At 48.8% G+C, this 19,541-nt stretch overlaps 4 non-coding genes across 4 annotated transcripts; all 4 read left to right on the forward strand.

Annotated features, from left to right (window-relative positions):
- The first annotated feature begins 827 nt into the window (after positions 1-827).
- TRNAP-CGG (transfer RNA proline (anticodon CGG)) lies at positions 828-898 on the forward strand. The gene has a single exon. It is a non-coding gene; the product is annotated as a tRNA-Pro (tRNA).
- Positions 899-8,893: 7,995 nt separating this feature from the next.
- On the forward strand, positions 8,894-8,965 carry TRNAP-UGG (transfer RNA proline (anticodon UGG)). Its single transcript has one exon. It is a non-coding gene; the product is annotated as a tRNA-Pro (tRNA).
- Positions 8,966-13,396: 4,431 nt separating this feature from the next.
- TRNAP-CGG (transfer RNA proline (anticodon CGG)) lies at positions 13,397-13,468 on the forward strand. Its single transcript has one exon. It is a non-coding gene; the product is annotated as a tRNA-Pro (tRNA).
- Positions 13,469-16,966: 3,498 nt separating this feature from the next.
- Positions 16,967-17,038, forward strand: TRNAP-UGG (transfer RNA proline (anticodon UGG)). Its single transcript has one exon. It is a non-coding gene; the product is annotated as a tRNA-Pro (tRNA).
- Positions 17,039-19,541: the final 2,503 nt, after the last annotated feature.

The raw sequence follows: 19,541 nt of genomic DNA on the forward strand, positions 1-19,541 counted from the left end.
ACTTACAAGGCCCAATCGCCAACGGAGCATCACTTTTAGTGCCGCCCCGGTGGCACTATGCACTGCGCGGTATTTACAAGATGGCGTTCAGCCACTTTTTGTGGCTTAACACCACCTTGTAAATACGGCACCTTAGCATTCAGCGCTTTCCCTGGAAGGGGCGTGCAATGGGTGTTGCTGTGATTGTGCCACAGCAACACCATAGCATTTTAATGCTGCTCCAGATTTAGGAGTTGTCGTAAATCTGCGTCAGCGCCAAAATCCAACGCCATCCCAGGGGTATCGTTAGAGTGGCGCACTGAGGAGAAATGTTTTCATTTCTCCTCGTTTTTTCTCTTTCTATGTGTGCTGCATTCTGCAGCACACATAGAAGTAAGAGCAAATCACCATTGAAGATTTTTCTTTTGGCCAGGAAGGTGTCCCTTCCTGCACAAAAACAATTTCCCCCTCAACGCAGTCATCCTTGTACCATGGTGCAAGAACGGCTGCGTTGGCGCTCAGCAGCTAATTTAGAGCTGGCGCAGGGGGAAGCACAGGGGTGCGCTGTATTCTACTAAATACGGCGCTTCCCTGCATTTTAAAAATGACGGAGCGTGGGGCTTGCAAATTTGGCACAGCGTCGCGCTCAGTCATTTTCTTGTAAATCTGGGACAAAATGTCTAAAGGATAGAGGCTTTTTATGTCATGTTCGATGACGACCATGCAAATGACTCTAGTCATACTGCAGAAGAGAGCACCATGTGGCGTTTCTTGCTTTGGGATGTAGTCTCCCACTCTCTGCCACCAACCCTCGGAGCAGGGTGGGAGCCGTAGCGTTTCTGTCCCCAGGCTCGTTGGTCTAGGGGTATGATTCTCGCTTCGGGTGCGAGAGGTCCCGGGTTCAAACCCGGACGAGCCCATTTTAGCGGAAAACAATCAAATCCTGCTCAAAATACACAACCCCTCAACTTTTCTCATTCCACTCGAAGCATTGTTGCGCAAAACATATTTTTTGCCTCAGGCGAAAAATGGATTACAATGCCTTGGCTTCCTTCCTGCTTGCTCTCAGTGCGCCCTGTGTGATGATTTCACAGGCTTGCGTTCCTGGCATTTAGGCATCAGATATTTGTCTGTCTCTGCCCGCAGCTGTGACTTTTCAGGACGTCTGAGTGTATGCATGCTGGCTGACACCGCTGCAATTTTCACACTTACCCCTTGCATTCTGAGCAACTGCTGATCAAGTATAGAGGAAATCGGGCAAACATATGAGAGGAACTGTGCTCCTTCAGTCAAGCCAGCAAGCTTGTTTCTGTAGTGTAGTGGTTATCACATTTGCCTCACACGCAAAAGGTTCCCGTTCGACACAGGGCAGCAGTAGCTTTTGTGTTTGCTCACTAAAACCTCAGTCTCTCTCAATGCACACTTAGACAGAAATGACCTTTAAAAACTTGTGACCTGTGTAAAATGTGCTTTACTATTGCAGGACGATAAAAAGTTATCTGCATCCCTCGGTGGTCGTGCATGTGCCTTGTTTCTTGTTCTTTTTTTTTTTTTTTTCTTGGCCATGTTATATTGTGGGGCCTTTAAAGCTGTGACTTTGATAGGAACTTTGCAAGCGGCAGCATCAACAAGTGCAGACTGAAGAGTCAGACCTGCACAATGTTTTGGCTGTCAGGATGGCCGAGTGGTCTAAGGTGCCAGACTCAAGAGAGCTTGATCTTCAGTGAAGCTGAGCCTTCTGGTCTCTTCATGGAGGCGTGGGTTCAAATCCCAGTCCTAACAGGTGTGTTTTCTTCCCTTAAATCTTGCTCTGCTTGCACAGCCAGCTCCTCACACCACTATCTTTGGAAGCTGCTGTGGCATGTGAGGAGAAATCCACCAACCCATCGGCTGGGCCCTCAATCAAAATTCTGTGTATTACTGGAAGGGGCCTCTCAGGCACACCTTCTGTTAGAGCTGCACTTTATGACAGTAACTACCATGCTGGTTTCTACTTAAGCAGTTGATTCTATCGTTTGAAGTGAGTCTCTCCTGCCACCTTTTGGGAAATGAAGACACTGCCCCTGCAACAACACAGGCAGACAAGCTCAAACTGGGTTTCTTGGTTAGGTGGGCGGAGCATATTGGCAATGGTGCCTCCTCGTGACTTGCAATTTACATGAAGAAGACAGAGAGGCAGCTGGGAGTAGGCAGTACCCATGAACCCCTGAACACTGTCTTGCGACTTGCACACAATTCTGAAATGAGGCGGGGGAAAGGAGGTGATTTCCCCATCAAGGGCCATTCCGGGAAATCAGCCACCCCGCGTCTCCCATGTGAGTGTTTCAGGCCTATGAGCCACTACTATAAATCGAGCCTGATCGAGCAAGTGTGCTTGAATCCAAGAGGCATGTTTCTCTGGCTCAAGAGCTAGCAGGCCCTTCAGTGCTTCTGGTCTGGAAGTCTAAGGTGCAAGGGTCCAGGACTTGCAGAGGGTTACAACTACCAGAAAGGGTCTGTTTTTCACATCAGTGCCCTAATTCAGCTCACTGGCACAGGGCATCTTGACTACCTCTTTCCTTGCTAGAGACAAACAAAAAATCCTTGACAGAAAACATCAATTGCTATGGCACGCTTAGAGAGAGAGCCTCCGAATGGCCCTGCTTTTCTGAAAGACGCTTCAGAAGATGTATCAAATGCCTCTGCAGCAGCAGTCTAGTTGGTATAGGGGTATGATTCTCGCTTCGGGTGTGAGAGGACCTTGGTTCAAATCCCAGACAAACCCTTACCTTTATAGGTTCAGTCTGTGTTTTAAACAGGAGTATTTCTGCTTTTCACTCTTGTAAGATGTCATGTTGCAATGCAATACATGCTTTATACCTGCGTTGAGACGGTTCAGCATCATGAAGGTATGCGAGATTTCTTTGCAACTGCTTTTCTGTGCTGGAGCAGCAGTGCTCATATGAACATTAAATACACAGTGCTTCTCCATGGTAATTTCGGGTCCAGTTCTGAAATCACCTCTTGGAATGAAAGTGATGCCAGTTCCTTTCTTCCAAGGCAAGAGATCGTGTTCCGGAAGGCTCAGCTTTGAGCGTCATGAACATTGGCCCTCAGTCCTTGCATCCCAGTCCAATGCAGAGCCACATAAAGCAAGCAGGTGTGTCTGTTTCCATAGTGTGGTGGTTCCAGTACAATGCATAGCCACATGAAGCAAGCCGGCAAGTGTGTCTGTTTGTGTAGTGTAGTGGTTATCATGCGCACCTAACATGCAAAAGGTCCTTGGTTCGAAGCCAAGCAAATACAGCAAGTCGCTGTGCTTTTTCCCAGTATTTGCATTTCCTGACTCAGCTGACAGGCAAGCTGAGATAAAAGAGACTGTGTCTATCCCTCACCATCGTGAGGTACTACGCTCCTGGGGCATCTGTCACAGCTCACCAAGAGGAGTTGCGCCAGCTTATGTCAGTCAGTTGCTCACTGTTTGACCTTTGCATTGAAGCCTGAGCGTACCGCATTCAAGCCAGCCAAGGAAGGAAGGTATGAGAGCAAAAATAGCTTTCCTGCCCTCACCAAGAACACACACCTTGAGCAAATAATGTGCCAGACTTACAAGGCCCAATCGCCAACGGAGCATCACTTTTAGTGACGCCCCGGTGGCACTATGCACTGCGCGGTATTTAAAAGATGGCGTTCAGCCACTTATTGTGGCTTAACACCATCTTGTAAATACGGCACCTTAGCATTCAGCGCTTTCCCTGGAAGGGGCGTGCAATGGGTGTTGCTGTGAGTGTGCCACAGCAACACCATAGCATTTTAATGCTGCTCCAGATTTAGGAGTTGTCGTAAATCTGCGTCAGCGCCAAAATCCAACGCCATCCCAGGGGTATCGTTAGAGTGGCGCACTGAGGAGAAATGTTTTCATTTCTCCTCGTTTTTTCTCTTTCTATGTGTGCTGCATTCTGCAGCACACATAGAAGTAAGAGCAAATCACAATTGAAGATTTTTCTTTTGGCCAGGAAGGTGTCCCTTCCTGCACAAAAACAATTTCCCCCTCAACGCAGTCATCCTTGTACCATGGTGCAAGAACGGCTGCGTTGGTGCTCAGCAGCTAATTTAGAGCTGGCGCAGAGGGAAGCACAGGGGTGCGCTGTATTCTACTAAATACGGCGCTTCCCTGCATTTTGAAAATGACGGAGCGTGGGGCTTGCAAATTTGGCACAGCGTCGCGCTCAGTCATTTTCTTGTAAATCTGGGACAAAATGTCTAAAGGATAGAGGCTTTTTATGTCATGTTCGATGACGACCATGCAAATGACTCTAGTCATACTGCAGAAGAGAGCACCATGTGGCGTTTCTTGCTTTGGGATGTAGTCTCCCACTCTCTGCCACCAACCCTCGGAGCAGGGTGGGAGCCGTAGCGTTTCTGTCCCCAGGCTGGTTGGTCTAGGGGTATGATTCTCGCTTTGGGTGCGAGAGGTCCTGGTTTCAAATCCCGGACGAGCCCATTTTAGCGGAAAACAATCAAATCCTGCTCAAGATACACAACCCCTCAACATTTCTCATTCCACTCGAAGCATTGTTGCGCAAAACATATTTTTTGCCTCAGGCGAAAAATGGATTACAATGCCTTGGCTTCCTTCCTGCTTGCTCTCAGTGCGCCCTGTGTGATGATTTCACAGGCTTGCGTTAATGGCATTTAGGCATCAGATATTTGTCTGTCTCTGCCCTCAGCTGTGACTTTTCAGGACGTCTGAGTGTATGCATGCTGGCTGACACCGCTGCAATTTTCACACTTACCCCTCGCATTCTGAGCAACTGCTGATCAAGTATAGAGGAAATCGGGCAAACATATGAGAGGAACTGTGCTCCTTCAATCAAGCCAACAAGCTTGTTTCTGTAGTGTAGTGGTTATCACATTTGCCTCACACGCAAAAGGTCCCCGGTTCGACACTGGGCAGCAGTAGCTTTTGTGTTTGCTCACTAAAACCTCAGTCTCTCTCAATGCACACCTAGACAGAAATGACCTTTAAAAACTAGTGACCTGTGTAAAATGTGCTTTACTATTGCAGGACGATAAAAAGTTATCTGCATCCCTCGGTGGTCGTGCATGTGCCTTGTTTCTTGTTCTGTTTTTTTTTTTTTCTTGGCCATGTTATATTGTGGGGCCTTTAAAGCTGTGACTTTGATAGGAACATTGCAAGTGGCAGCATCAACAAGTGCAGACTGAAGAGTCAGACCTGCACAATGTTTTGGCTGTCAGGATGGCCGAGTGGTCTAAGGTGCCAGACTCAAGAGAGCTTGATCTTCAGTGAAGCTGAGCCTTCTGGTCTCTTCATGGAGGCGTGTGTTCAAATCCCACTCTTAACAGGTGTGTTTTCTTCCCTTAAATCTTGCTCTGCTTGCACAGCCAGCTCCTCACACCACTATCTTTGGAAGCTGCTGTGGCATGTGAGGAGAAATCCACCAACCCATCGGCTGGGCCCTCAATCAAAATTCTGTGTATTACTGGAAGGGGCATCTCAGGCACACCTTCTGTTAGAGCTTCACTTTATGACAGTAACTACCATGCTGGTTTCTACTTAAGCAGTTGATTCTATCGTTTGAAGTGAGTCTCTCCTGCCACCTTTTGGGCAAAGAAGACACTGCCCCTGCAACAACACAGGCAGACAAGCTCAAACTGGGGGCATATTTATACTCCGTTTGCGCCGAATAAGCGTCGTTTTTTTCGACGCAAATTCGGCGCAAAACTAACGCCATATTTATACTTTGGCGTTAGACGCGTCTAGCGCCAAAGTAGGAGTAAAGAGCGTCATTTTTTTGCGTGAACGCCTTCCTTGCGTTAATGAGATGCAAGGTAGGCGTTCCCGTCCCAAAAAATGTCTGCAACGCAAATGCGTCGTATTTATACTCCCGGGCAAAAATCACGCCCGGGAGTGGTCGGGGCAAAAAACCCCGCATTTGCGCCTCTTTTTAACGCCTGGGTCAGGGCAGGCGTTAAGGGACCTGTGGGCTCAAAATGAGCCCACAGCTGCCCTCCCATGCCCCCAGGGACCCCCCCTGCCACCCTTGCCCACCCCAGGAGGACACCCTGGAGGGACCCACCCCAGGGACATTCAGGTAATTTCAGGTAAGTACAAAAAAAATATATATATATATTTTTTTTGGCATAGGGGGGCCTGATTTGTGCCCCCCTACATGCCACAATGCCCAATGACCATGCCCAGGGGACATAAGTCCCCTGGGCATGGCCATTGGGCAAGGGGGCATGACTCCTGTCTTTACTAAGACAGGAGTCATTTCAATGGCGTCTGGGCGTCGTTAAAAATAGCGCAAATCGAGTGGAGGCGATTTTTTGCGTCAACCTGACTTGCACCATTTTTAAGACGCCCTAGCGCCATTTTTCCCAACGCCGGCGCTGCCTGGTGTACGTGGTTTTTTTCCACGCACACCAGGCAGCGCCGGTCTGCTTGCGCCGGCTAACGCCATTCAATAAATACGGCGCCCGCATGGCGCTTCAGAATGACGTTAGCCGGCGCAAAATTTTTTGACGCTAAACTGCGTTAGCGCAGTTTAGCGTCAAAAAGTATAAATACGGGCCTGGGTTTCTTGGTTAGGTGGGCGGAGCATATTGGCAATGGTGCCTCCTCGTGACTTGCAATTTACATGAAGAAGACAGAGAGGCAGCTGGGAGTAGGCAGTACCCATGAACCCCTGAACACTGTCTTGCGACTTGCACACAATTCTGAAATGAGGCGGGGGAAAGGAGGTGATTTCCCCATCAAAGGCCATTCCGGGAAATCAGCCACCCCGCGTCTCCCAGGTGAGTGTTTCAGGCCTATGAGCCACTACTATAAATCTCACCTGATCGAGCCTGATTGAGCGCTGAGCGAGCAAGTGTGCTTGAATCCAAGAGGCATGCTTCTGTGGCTCAAGAGCTAGCAGGCCCTTCAGTGCTTCTGGTCTGAAATTCTAAGTTGCAAGGGTCCAGGACTTGCAGAGGGTTACAACTACCAGAAAGGGTCTGCTTTTCACATCAGTGCCCTAGTTCAGCTCACTGGCACAGGGCATCTTGACTATCTCTTTCCTTGCTAGAGACAAACAAAAAATCCTTGACAGAAAACATCAATTGCTATGGCACGCTTAGAGAGAGAGCCTCCGAATGGCCCGGCTTTTCTGAAAGACGCTTCAGAAGATGTTTCAAATGCCTCTGCAGCAGCAGTCTAGTTGGTATAGGGGTATGATTCTCGCTTCGGTTGTGAGAGGACCTTGGTTCAAATCCCAGACAAACCCTTACCTTTATAGGTTCAGTCTGTGTTTTAAACAGGAGTATTTCTGCTTTTCACTCTTGTAAGATGTCATGTTGCAATGCAATACATGCTTTATACCTGCGTTGAGACGGTTCAGCATCATGAAGGTATGCGAGATTTCTTTGCAACTGCTTTTCTGTGCTGGAGCAGCAGTGCTCATAGGAACATTAAATCCACAGTGCTTCTCCATGGTAATTTCGGGTCCAGTTCTGAAATCACCTCTTGGAATGAAAGTGATGCCAGTTCCTTTCTTCCAAGGCAAGAGATCGTGTTCCGGAAGGCTCAGCTTTGAGCGTCATGAACATTGGCCCTCAGTCCTTGCATCCCAGTCCAATGCAGAGCCACATAAAGCAAGCAGGTGTGTCTGTTTCCATAGTGTGGTGGTTCCAGTACAATGCATAGCCACATGAAGCAAGCCGGCAAATGTGTCTGTTTGTGTAGTGTAGTGGTTATCATGCGCACCTCACATGCAAAAGGTCCCTGGTTCGAAGCCAAGCAAATACAGCAAGTCGCTGGGCTTTTTTCCAGTATTTGCATTTCCTGACTCAGCTGACAGGCAAGCTGAGATAAAAGAGACTGTGTCTATCCCTCACCATCGTGAGGTACTACGCTCCTGGGGCATCTGTCACAGCTCACCAAGAGGAATTGCGCCAGCTTACGTCAGTCAGTTGCTCACTGTTTGACCTTTGCATTGAAGCCTGAGCCTACCGCATTCAAGCCAGCCAAGGAAGGAAGGTATGAGAGCGAAAATAGCTTTCCTGCCCTCACCAAGAACACACACCTTGAGCAAATAATGTGCCAGACTTACAAGGCCCAATCGCCAACGGAGCATCACTTTTAGTGGCGCCCCGGTGGCACTATGCACTGCGCGGTATTTACAAGATGGCGTTCAGCCACTTTTTGTGGCTTAACACCATCTTGTAAATACGGCACCTTAGCATTCAGCGCTTTCCCTGGAAGGGGCGTGCAATGGGTGTTGCTGTGAGTGTGCCACAGCAACACCATAGCATTTTAATGCTGCTCCAGATTTAGGAGTTGTCGTAAATCTGCGTCAGCGCCAAAATCCAACACCATCCCAGGGGTATCGTTAGAGTGGCGCACTGAGGAGAAATGTTTTCATTTCTCCTCGTTTTTTCACTTTCTATGTGTGCTGCATTCTGCAGCACACATAGAAGTAAGAGCAAATTACCATTGAAGATTTTTCTTTTGGCCAGGAAGGTGTCCCTTCCTGCACAAAAACAATTTCCCCCTCAACGCAGTCATCCTTGTACCATGGTGCAAGAACGGCTGCGTTGGCGCTCAGCAGCTAATTTAGAGCTGGCGCAGGGGGAAGCACAGGGGTGCGCTGTATTCTACTAAATACGGCGCTTCCCTGCATTTTGAAAATGACGGAGCGTGGGGCTTGCAAATTTGGCAGAGCGTCGCGCTCAGTCATTTTCTTGTAAATCTGGGACAAAATGTCTAAAGGATAGAGGCTTTTTATATCATGTTCGATGACGACCATGCAAATGACTCTAGTCATACTGCAGAAGAGAGCACCATGTGGCGTTTCTTGCTTTGGGATGTAGTCTCCCACTCTCTGCCACCAACCCTCGGAGCAGGGTGGGAGCCGTAGCGCTTCTGTCCCCAGGCTGGTTGGTCTAGGGGTATGATTCTCGCTTTGGGTGCGAGAGGTCCCGGGTTCAAGTCCCGGACGAGCCTATTTTAGCGGAAAACAATCAAATCCTGCTCAAAATACACAACCCCTCAACATTTCTCATTCCACTCGAAGCATTGTTGCGCAAAACATATTTTTTGCCTCAGGCGAAAAATGGATTACAATGCCTTGGCTTCCTTCCTGCTTGCTCTCAGTGCGCCCTGTGTGATGATTTCACAGGCTTGCGTTCCTGGCATTTAGGCATTAGATATTTGTCTGTCTATGCCCGCAGCTGTGACTTTTCAGGACGTCTGAGTGTATGCATGCTGGCTGACACCGGTGCAATTTTCACACTTACCCCTCGCATTCTGAGCAACTGCTGATCAAGTATAGAGGAAATCGGGCAAACATATGAGAGGAACTGTGCTCCTTCAGTCAAGCCAGCAAGCTTGTTTCTGTAGTGTAGTGGTTATCACATTTGCCTCACACGCAAAAGGTCCCCGGTTCGACACTGGGCAGCAGTAGCTTTTGTGTTTGCTCACTAAAACCTCAGTCTCTCTCAATGCACACTTAGACAGAAATGACCTTTAAAAACTTGTGACCTGTGTAAAATGTGCTTTACTATTGCAGGACGATAAAAAGTTATCTGCATCCCTCGGTGGTCGTGCATGTGCCTTGTTTCTTGTTCTGTTTTTTTTTTTTTCTTGGCCATGTTATATTGTGGGGCCTTTAAAGCTGTGACTTTGATAGGAACATTGCAAGCGGCAGCTTCAACAAGTGCAGACTGAATAGTCAGACCTGCACAATGTTTTGGCTGTCAGGAGGGCCGAGTGGTCTAAGGTGCCAGATTCAAGAGAGCTTGATCTTCAGTGAAGCTGAGCCTTCTGGTCTCTTCATGGAGGCGTGGTCTCAAATCCCACTCCTAACAGGTGTGTTTTCTTCCCTTAAATCTTGCTCTGCTTGCACAGCCAGCTCATCACTCCACTATCTTTGGAAGCTGCTGTGGCATGTGAGGAGAAATCCACCAACCCATCGGCTGGGCCCTCAATCAAAATTCTGTGTGTTACTGGAAGTGGCATCTCAGGCACACCTTCTGTTAGAGCTGCACTTTATGACAGTAACTACCATGCTGGTTTCTACTTAAGCAGTTGATTCTATCGTTTGAAGTGAGTCTCTCCTGCCACCTTTTGGGCAAAGAAGACACTGCCCCTGCAACAACACAGGCAGACAAGCTCAAACTGGGGGGCATATTTATACTCCGTTTGCGCCGAATAAGCGTCGTTTTTTTTCGACGCAAATTCGGCGCAAAATTAACGCCATATTTATACTTTGGCGTTAGACGCGTCTAGCGCCAAAGTAGGAGTAAAGAGCGTCATTTTTTTGCGTGAACGCCTTCCTTGCGTTAATGAGATGCAAGGTAGGCGTTCCCGTCCAAAAAAATGTCTGCGACGCAAATGCGTCGTATTTATACTCCCGGGCAAAAATCACGCCCGGGAGTGGTCGGGTCAAAAAACCCCGCATTTGTGCCTCTTTTTAACGCCTGGGTCAGGGCAGGCGTTAAGGGACCTGTGGGCTCAAAATGAGCCCACAGCTGCCCTCCCATGCCCCCAGGGACCCCCCCTGCCACCCTTGCCCACCCCAGGAGGACACCCAAGGATGGAGGGACCCACCCCAGGGACATTCAGGTAAGTTCAGGTAAGTATCATTTTTTTTATTTTTATTTTATTTTTTTGGCATAGGGGGGCCTGATTTGTGCCCCCCTACATGCCACAATGCCCAATGACCATGCCCAGGGGACATAAGTCCCCTGGGCATGGCCATTGGGCAAGGGGGCATGACTCCTGTCTTTACTAAGACAGGAGTCATTTCAATGGCGTCTGGGCGTCGTTAAAAATGGCGCAAATCGTGTGGAGGCAATTTTTTGCGTCAACCTGACTTGCACCATTTTTAAGACGCCCTAGCGCCATTTTTCCCAACGCCGGCGCTGCCTGGTGTACGTGTTTTTTTTCCACGCACACCAGGCAGCGCCGGTCTGCTTGCGCCGGCTAACGCCATTCAATAAATACGGCGCCCGCATGGCGCTTCAGAATGACGTTAGCCGGCGCAAAATTTTTTGACGCTAAACTGCGTTAGCGCAGTTTAGCGTCAAAAAGTATAAATACGGGCCTGGGTTTCCTGGTTAGGTGGGCGGAGCATATTGGCAATGGTGCCTCCTCGTGACTTGCAATTTACATGAAGAAGACAGAGAGGCAGCTGGGAGTAGGCAGTACCCATGAACCCCTGAACACTGTCTTGCGACTTGCACACAATTCTGAAATGAGGCGGGGGAAAGGAGGTGATTTCCCCATCAAGGGCCATTCCGGGAAATCAGCCACCCCACGTCTCCCAGGTGAGTGTTTCAGGCCTATGAGCCACTACTATAAATCTCGCCTGATCGAGCCTGATTGAGCGCTGAGCGAGCAAGTGTGCTTGAATCCAAGAGGCATGCTTCATTGGCTCAAGGCCCTTCAGTGCTTCTGGTCTGAAAGTCTAAGTTGCAAGGGTCCAGGACTTGCAGAGGGTTACAACTATCAGAAAGGGTCTGCTTTTCACATCAGTGCCCTAGTTCAGCTCACTGTCACAGGGCATCTTGACTACCTCTTTCCTTGCTAGAGACAAACAAAAAATCCTTGACAGAAAACATCAATTGCTATGGCACACTTAGAGAGAGAGCCTCCGAATGGCCCTGCTTTTCTGAAAGACGCTTCAGAAGATGTTTCAAATGCCTCTGCAGCAGCAGTCTAGTTGGTATAGGGGTATGATTCTCGCTTCGGGTGTGAGAGGACCTTGGTTCAAATCCCAGACAAACCCTTACCTTTATAGGTTCAGTCTGTGTTTTAAACAGGAGTATTTCTGCTTTTCACTCTTGTAAGATGTCATGTTGCAATGCAATACATGCTTTATACCTGCGTTGAGACGGTTCAGCATCATGAAGGTATGCGAGATTTCTTTGCAACTGCTTTTCTGTGCTGGAGCAGCAGTGCTCATAGGAACATTAAATGCACAGTGCTTCTCCATGGTAATTTCTGGTCCAGTTCTGAAATCACCTCTTGGAATGAAAGTGATGCCAGTTACTTTCTTCCAAGGCAAGAGATCGTGTTCCGGAAGGCTCAGCTTTGAGCGTCATGAACATTAGCCCTCAGTCCTTGCATCCCAGTCCAATGCAGAGCCACATAAAGCAAGCAGGTGTGTCTGTTTCCATAGTGTGGTGGTTCCAGTACAATGCATAGCCACATGAAGCAAGCCGGCAAGTGTGTCTGTTTGTGTAGTGTAGTGGTTATCATGCGCACCTCACATGCAAAAGGTCCCTGGTTCGAAGCCAAGCAAATACAGCAAGTCGCTGGGCTTTTTCCCAGTATTTGCATTTCCTGACTCAGCTGACAGGCAAGCTGAGATAAAAGAGACTGTGTCTATCCCTCACCATCGTGAGGTACTAGGCTCCTGGGGCATCTGTCACAGCTCACCAAGAGGAGTTGCGCCAGCTTACGTCAGTCAGTTGCTCACTGTTTGACCTTTGCATTGAAGCCTGAGCCTACCGCATTCAAGCCAGCCAAGGAAGGAAGGTATGAGAGCGAAAATAGCTTTCCTGCCCTCACCAAGAACACACACCTTGAGCAAATAAGGTGCCAGACTTACAAGGCCCAATCGCCAATGGAGCATCACGTTTAGTGACGCCCCGGTGGCACTATGCACTGCGCGGTATTTACAAGATGGCGTTCAGCCACTTTTTGTGGCTTAACACCACCTTGTAAATACGGCACCTTAGCATTCAGCGCTTTCCCTGGAAGGGGCGTGCAATGGGTGTTGCTGTGAGTGTGCCACAGCAACACCATAGCATTTTAATGCTGCTCCAGATTTAGGAGTTGTCGTAAATCTGCGTCAGCGCCAAAATCCAACGCCATCCCAGGGGTATCGTTAGAGTGGCGCACTGAGGAGAAATTTTTTCATTTCTCCTCGTTTTTTCTCTTTCAATGTGTGCTGCATTCTGCAGCACACATAGAAGTAAGAGCAAATCACCATTGAAGATTTTTCTTTTGGCCAGGAAGGTGTCCCTTCCTGCACAAAAACAATTTCCCCCTCAACGCAGTAATCCTTGTACCATGGTGCAAGAACGGCTGCATTGGCGCTCAGCAGCTAATTTAGAGCTGGCGCAGGGGGAAGCACAGGGGTGCGCTGTATTCTACTAAATACGGCGCTTCCCTGCATTTTGAAAATGACGGAGCGTGGGGCTTGCAAATTTGGCACAGCGCCGCGCTCAATCATTTTCTTGTAAATCTGGGACAAAATGTCTAAAGGATAGAGGCTTTTTACGTCATGTTCGATGACGACCATGCAAATGACTCTAGTCATACTGCAGAAGAGAGCACCAGGTGGCGTTTCTTGGTTTGGGATGTAGTCTCCCACTCTCTGCCACCAACCCTCTGAGCAGGGTGGGAGCCGGAGCGCTTCCGTGCCCAGGCTCGTTGGTCTAGGGGTATGATTCTTGCTTCGGGTGCGAGAGGTCCCGGGTTCAAATCCCGGACGAGCCCATTTTAGCAGAAAACAATCAAATCCTGCTCAAAATACACAACCCCTCAACATTTCTCATTCCACTCGAAGCATTGTTGCGCAAAACATATTTTTTGCCTCAGGCGAAAAATGGATTACAATGCCTTGGCTTCCTTCCTGCTTGCTCTCAGTGCGCCCTGTGTGATGATTTCACAGGCTTGCGTTCCTGGCATTTAGGCATTAGATATTTGTCTGTCTATGCCCGCAGCTGTGACTTTTCAGGACGTCTGAGTGTATGCTGGCTGACACCGCTGCAATTTTCACACTTACCGCTCGCATTCTGAGCAACTGCTGATCAAGTATAGAGGAAATCGGGCAAACATATGAGAGGAACTGTGCTCCTTCAGTCAAGCCAGCAACCTTGTTTCTGTAGTGTAGTGGTTATCACATTTGCCTCACACGCAAAAGGTCCCCGGTTCGACACTGGGCAGCAGTAGCTTTTGTGTTTGCTCACTAAAACCTCAGTCTCTCTCAATGCACACTTAGACAGAAATGACCTTTAAAAACTTGTGACCTGTGTAAAATGTGCTTTACTATTGCAGGACGATAAAAAGTTATCTGCATCCCTCGGTGGTCGTGCATGTGCCTTGTTTCTTGTTCTGTTTTTTTTTTTTTTCTTGGCCATGTTATATTGTGGGGCCTTTAAAGCTGTGACTTTGATAGGAACATTGCAAGCGGCAGCTTCAACAAGTGCAGACTGAATAGTCAGACCTGCACAATGTTTTGGCTGTCAGGAGGGCCGAGTGGTCTAAGGTGCCAGATTCAAGAGAGCTTGATCTTCAGTGAAGCTGAGCCTTCTGGTCTCTTCATGGAGGCGTGGGTTCAAATCCCACTCCTAACAGGTGTGTTTTCTTCCCTTAAATCTTGCTCTGCTTGCACAGCCAGCTCCTCACACCACTATCTTTGGAAGCTGCTGTGGCATGTGAGGAGAAATCCACCAACCCATCGGCTGGGCCCTCAATCAAAATTCTGTGTATTACTGGAAGGGGCATCTCAGGCACACCTTCTGTTAGAGCTGCACTTTATGACAGTAACTACCATGCTGGTTTCTACTTAAGCAGTTGATTCTATCGTTTGAAGTGAGTCTCTCCTGCCACCTTTTGGGCAAAGAAGACACTGCCCCTGCAACAACACAGGCAGACAAGCTCAAACTGGGTTTCTTGGTTAGGTGGGCGGAGCATATTGGCAATGGTGCCTCCTCGTGACTTGCAATTTACATGAAGAAGACAGAGAGGCAGCTGGGAGTAGGCAGTACCCATGAACCCCTGAACACTGTCTTGCGACTTGCACACAATTCTGAAATGAGGCGGGGGAAAGGAGGTGATTTCCCCATCAAGGGCCATTCCGGGAAATCAGCCACCCCGCGTCTCCCATGTGAGTGTTTCAGGCCTATGAGCCACTACTATAAATCTCGCCTGATCGAGCCTGATCGAGCAAGTGTGCTTGAATCCAAGAGGCATGTTTCTCTGGCTCAAGAGCTAGCAGGCCCTTCAGTGCTTCTGGTCTGGAAGTCTAAGGTGCAAGGGTCCAGGACTTGCAGAGGGTTACAACTACCAGAAAGGGTCTGTTTTTCACATCAGTGCCCTAATTCAGCTCACTGGCACAGGGCATCTTGACTACCTCTTTCCTTGCTAGAGACAAACAAAAAATCCTTGACAGAAAACATCAATTGCTATGGCACGCTTAGAGAGACAGCCTCCGAATGGCCCTGCTTTTCTGAAAGACGCTTCAGAAGATGTTTCAAATGCCTCTGCAGCAGCAGTCTAGTTGGTATAGGGGTATGATTCTCGCTTCGGGTGTGAGAGGACCTTGGTTCAAATCCCAGACAAACCCTTACCTTTATAGGTTCAGTCTGTGTTTTAAACAGGAGTATTTCTGCTTTTCACTCTTGTAAGATGTCATGTTGCAGTGCAATACATGCTTTATACCTGCGTTGAGACGGTTCAACATCATGAAGGTATGCAAGATTTCTTTGAAACTGCTTTTCTGTGCTGGAGCAGCAGTGCTCATAGGAACATTAAATGCACAGTGCTTCTCCATGGTAATTTCGGGTCCAGTTCTGAAATCACCTCTTGGAATGAAAGTGATGCCAGTTCCTTTCTTCCAAGGCAAGAGATCGTGTTCCGGAAGGCTCAGCTTTGAGCGTCATGAACATTAGCCCTCAGTCCTTGCATCCCAGTCCAATGCAGAGCCACATAAAGCAAGCAGGTGTGTCTGTTTCCATAGTGTGGTGGTTCCAGTACATTGCATAGCCACATGAAGCAAGCCGGCAAGTGTGTCTGTTTGTGTAGTGTAGTGGTTATCATGCGCACCTCACACGCAAAAGGTCCCTGGTTCGAAGCCAAGCAAATACAGCAAATCGCTGGGCTTTTTCCCAGTATTTGCATTTCCTGACTCAGCTGACAGGCAAGCTGAGATAAAAGAGACTGTGTCTATCCCTCACCATCGTGAGGTACTACGCTCCTGGGGCATCTGTCACAGCTCACCAAGAGGAGTTGCGCCAGCTTACGTCAGTCAGTTGCTCACTGTTTGACCTTTGCATTGAAGCCTGAGCCTACCGCATTCAAGCCAGCCAAGGAAGGAAGGTATGAGAGCGAATATAGCTTTCCTGCCCTCACCAAGAACACACACCTTGAGCAAATAAGGTGCCAGACTTACAAGGCCCAATCGCCAACGGAGCATCACTTTTAGTGCCGCCCCGGTGGCACTATGCACTGCGCGGTATTTACAAGATGGCGTTCAGCCACTTTTTGTGGCTTAACACCACCTTGTAAATACGGCACCTTAGCATTCAGCGCTTTCCCTGGAAGGGGCGTGCAATGGGTGTTGCTGTGAGTGTGCCACAGCAACACCATAGCATTTTAATGCTGCTCCAGATTTAGGAGTTGTCGTAAATCTGCGTCAGCGCCAAAATCCAACGCCATCCCAGGGGTATCGTTAGAGTGGCGCACTGAGGAGAAATGTTTTCATTTCTCCTCGTTTTTTCTCTTTCTATGTGTGCTGCATTCTGCAGCACACATAGAAGTAAGAGCAAATCACCATTGAAGATTTTTCTTTTGGCCAGGAAGGTGTCCCTTCCTGCACAAAAACAATTTCCCCCTCAACGCAGTCATCCTTGTACCATGGTGCAAGAACGGCTGCGTTGGCGCTCAGCAGCTAATTTAGAGCTGGCGCAGGGGGAAGCACAGGGGTGCGCTGTATTCTACTAAATACGGCGCTTCCCTGCATTTTAAAAATGACGGAGCGTGGGGCTTGCAAATTTGGCACAGCGTCGCGCTCGGTCATTTTCTTGTAAATCTGGGACAAAATGTCTAAAGGATAGAGGCTTTTTACGTCATGTTCGATGACGACCATGCAAATGACTCTAGTCATACTGCAGAAGAGAGCACCATGTGGCGTTTCTTGCTTTGGGATGTAGTCTCCCACTCTCTGCCACCAACCCTCGGAGCAGGGTGGGAGCCGTAGCGCTTCTGTCCCCAGGCTGGTTGGTCTAGGGGTATGATTCTCGCTTTGGGTGCGAGAGGTCCCGGGTTCAAGTCCCGGACGAGCCTATTTTAGCGGAAAACAATCAAATCCTGCTCAAAATACACAACCCCTCAACATTTCTCATTCCACTCGAAGCATTGTTGCGCAAAACATATTTTTTGCCTCAGGCGAAAAATGGATTACAATGCCTTGGCTTCCTTCCTGCTTGCTCTCAGTGCGCCCTGTGTGATGATTTCACAGGCTTGAGTTCCTGGCATTTAGGCATCAGATATTTGTCTGTCTCTGCCCGCAGCTGTGACTTTTCAGGACGTCTGAGTGTATGCATGCTGGCTGACACCGCTGCAATTTTCACACTTACCCCTCGCATTCTGAGCAACTGCTGATCAAGTATAGAGGAAATCGGGCAAACATATGAGGGGAACTGTGCTCCTTCAGTCAAGCCAACAAGCTTGTTTCTGTAGTGTAGTGGTTATCACATTTGCCTCACTCGCAAAAGGTCCCCGGTTCGACACTGGGCAGCAGTAGCTTTTGTGTTTGCTCACTAAAACCTCAGTCTCTCTCAATGCACACTTAGACAGAAATGACCTTTAAAAACTTGTGACCTGTGTAAAATGTGCTTAACTATTGCAGGACGATAAAAAGTTATCTGCATCCCTCGGTGGTCGTGCATGTGCCTTGTTTCTTGTTCTGTTTTTGTTTTTTTTCTTGGCCATGTTATATTGTGGGGCCTTTAAAGCTGTGACTTTGATAGGAACATTGCAAGCGGCAGCATCAACAAGTGCAGACTGAAGAGTCAGACCTGCACAATGTTTTGGCTGTCAGGATGGCCGAGTGGTCTAAGGTGCCAGACTCAAGAGAGCTTGATCTTCAGTGAAGCTGAGCCTTCTGGTCTCTTCATGGAGGCGTGGTTTCAAATCCCACTCCTAACAGGTGTGTTTTCTTCCCTTAAAGCTTGCTCTGCTTGCACAGCCAGCTCCTCACACCACTATCTTTGGAAGCTGCTGTGGCATGTGAGGAGAAATCCACCAACCCATCGGCTGGGCCCTCAATCAAAATTCTGTGTATTACTGGAAGGGGCATCTCAGGCACACCTTCTGTTAGAGCTGCACTTTATGACAGTAACTACCATGCTGGTTTCTACTTAAGCAGTTGATTCTATCGTTTGAAGTGAGTCTCTCCTGCCACCTTTTGGGCAAAGAAGACACTGCCCCTGCAACAACACAGGCAGACAAGCTCAAACTGGGGGGCATATTTATACTCCGTTTGCGCCGAATAAGCGTTGTTTTTTTCGACGCAAATTCGGCGCAAAACTAACGCCATATTTATACTTTGGCGTTAGACGCGTCTAGCGCCAAAGTAGGAGTAAAGAGCGTCATTTTTTTGCGTGAACGCCTTCCTTGCGTTAATGAGATGCAAGGTAGACGTTCCCGTCCAAAAAAATGTATACGACGCAAATGCGTCGTATTTATACTCCCAGGCAAAAATCACGCCCGGGAGTGGTCGGGTCAAAAAACCCCGCATTTGCGCCTCTTTTTAACGCCTGGGTCAGGGCATGCGTTAAGGGACCTGTGGGCTCAAAATGAGCCCACAGCTGCCCTCCGATGCCCCCAGGGACCCCCCCGCCACCCTTGCCCACCCCAGGAGGACACCCAAGGATGGAGGGACCCACCCCAGGGACATTCAGGTAAGTTCAGGTAAGTATAACATTTTTTTTTTAATATTTTTTTTTTGGCATAGGGGGGCCTGATTTGTGCCCCCCTACATGCCTCAATGCCCAATGACCATGCCCAGGGGACATAAGTCCCCTGGGCATGGCCATTGGGCAAGGGGGCATGACTCCTGTCTTTACTAAGACAGGAGTCATTTCAATGGCGTCTGGGCGTCGTTAAAAATGGCGCAAATCGAGTGGAGGCGATTTTTTGCGTCAACCTGACTTGCACCATTTTTAAGACGCCCTAGCGCCATTTTTCCCAACGCCGGCGCTGCCTGGTGTACGTGGGTTTTTTCCACGCACACCAGGCAGCGCCGGTCTGCTTGCGCCGGCTAACGCCATTCAATAAATACGGCGCCCGCATGAGGCTTCAGAATGACGTTAGCCGGCGCAAAAAATTTTGACGCTAAACTGCGTTAGCGCAGTTTAGCGTCAAAAAGTATAAATACGGGCCTGGGTTTCTTGGTTAGGTGGGCGGAGCATATTGGAAATGGTGCCTCCTCGTGACTTGCAATTTACATGAAGAAGACAGAGAGGCAGCTGGGAGTAGGCAGTACCCATGAACCCCTGAACACTGTCTTGCGACTTGCACACAATTCTGAAATGAGGCGGGGGAAAGGAGGTGATTTCCCCATCAAGGGCCATTCCGGGAAATCAGCCACCCCGCGTCTCCCAGGTGAGTGTTTCAGGCCTATGAGCCACTACTATAAATCTCGCCTGATCGAGCCCTGAGCGAGCAAGTGTGCTTGAATTCAAGAAGCATGCTTCTCTGGCTCAAGAGCTAGCAGGCCCTTCAGTGCTTCTGGTCTGAAAGTCTAAGTTGCAAGGGTCCAGGACTTGCAGAGGGTTACAACTAC

This window comes from Pleurodeles waltl, unplaced genomic scaffold (genome assembly GCF_031143425.1).
Source record: "Pleurodeles waltl isolate 20211129_DDA unplaced genomic scaffold, aPleWal1.hap1.20221129 scaffold_91, whole genome shotgun sequence".
NCBI classification, from domain to species: Eukaryota; Metazoa; Chordata; class Amphibia; order Caudata; family Salamandridae; genus Pleurodeles; species Pleurodeles waltl.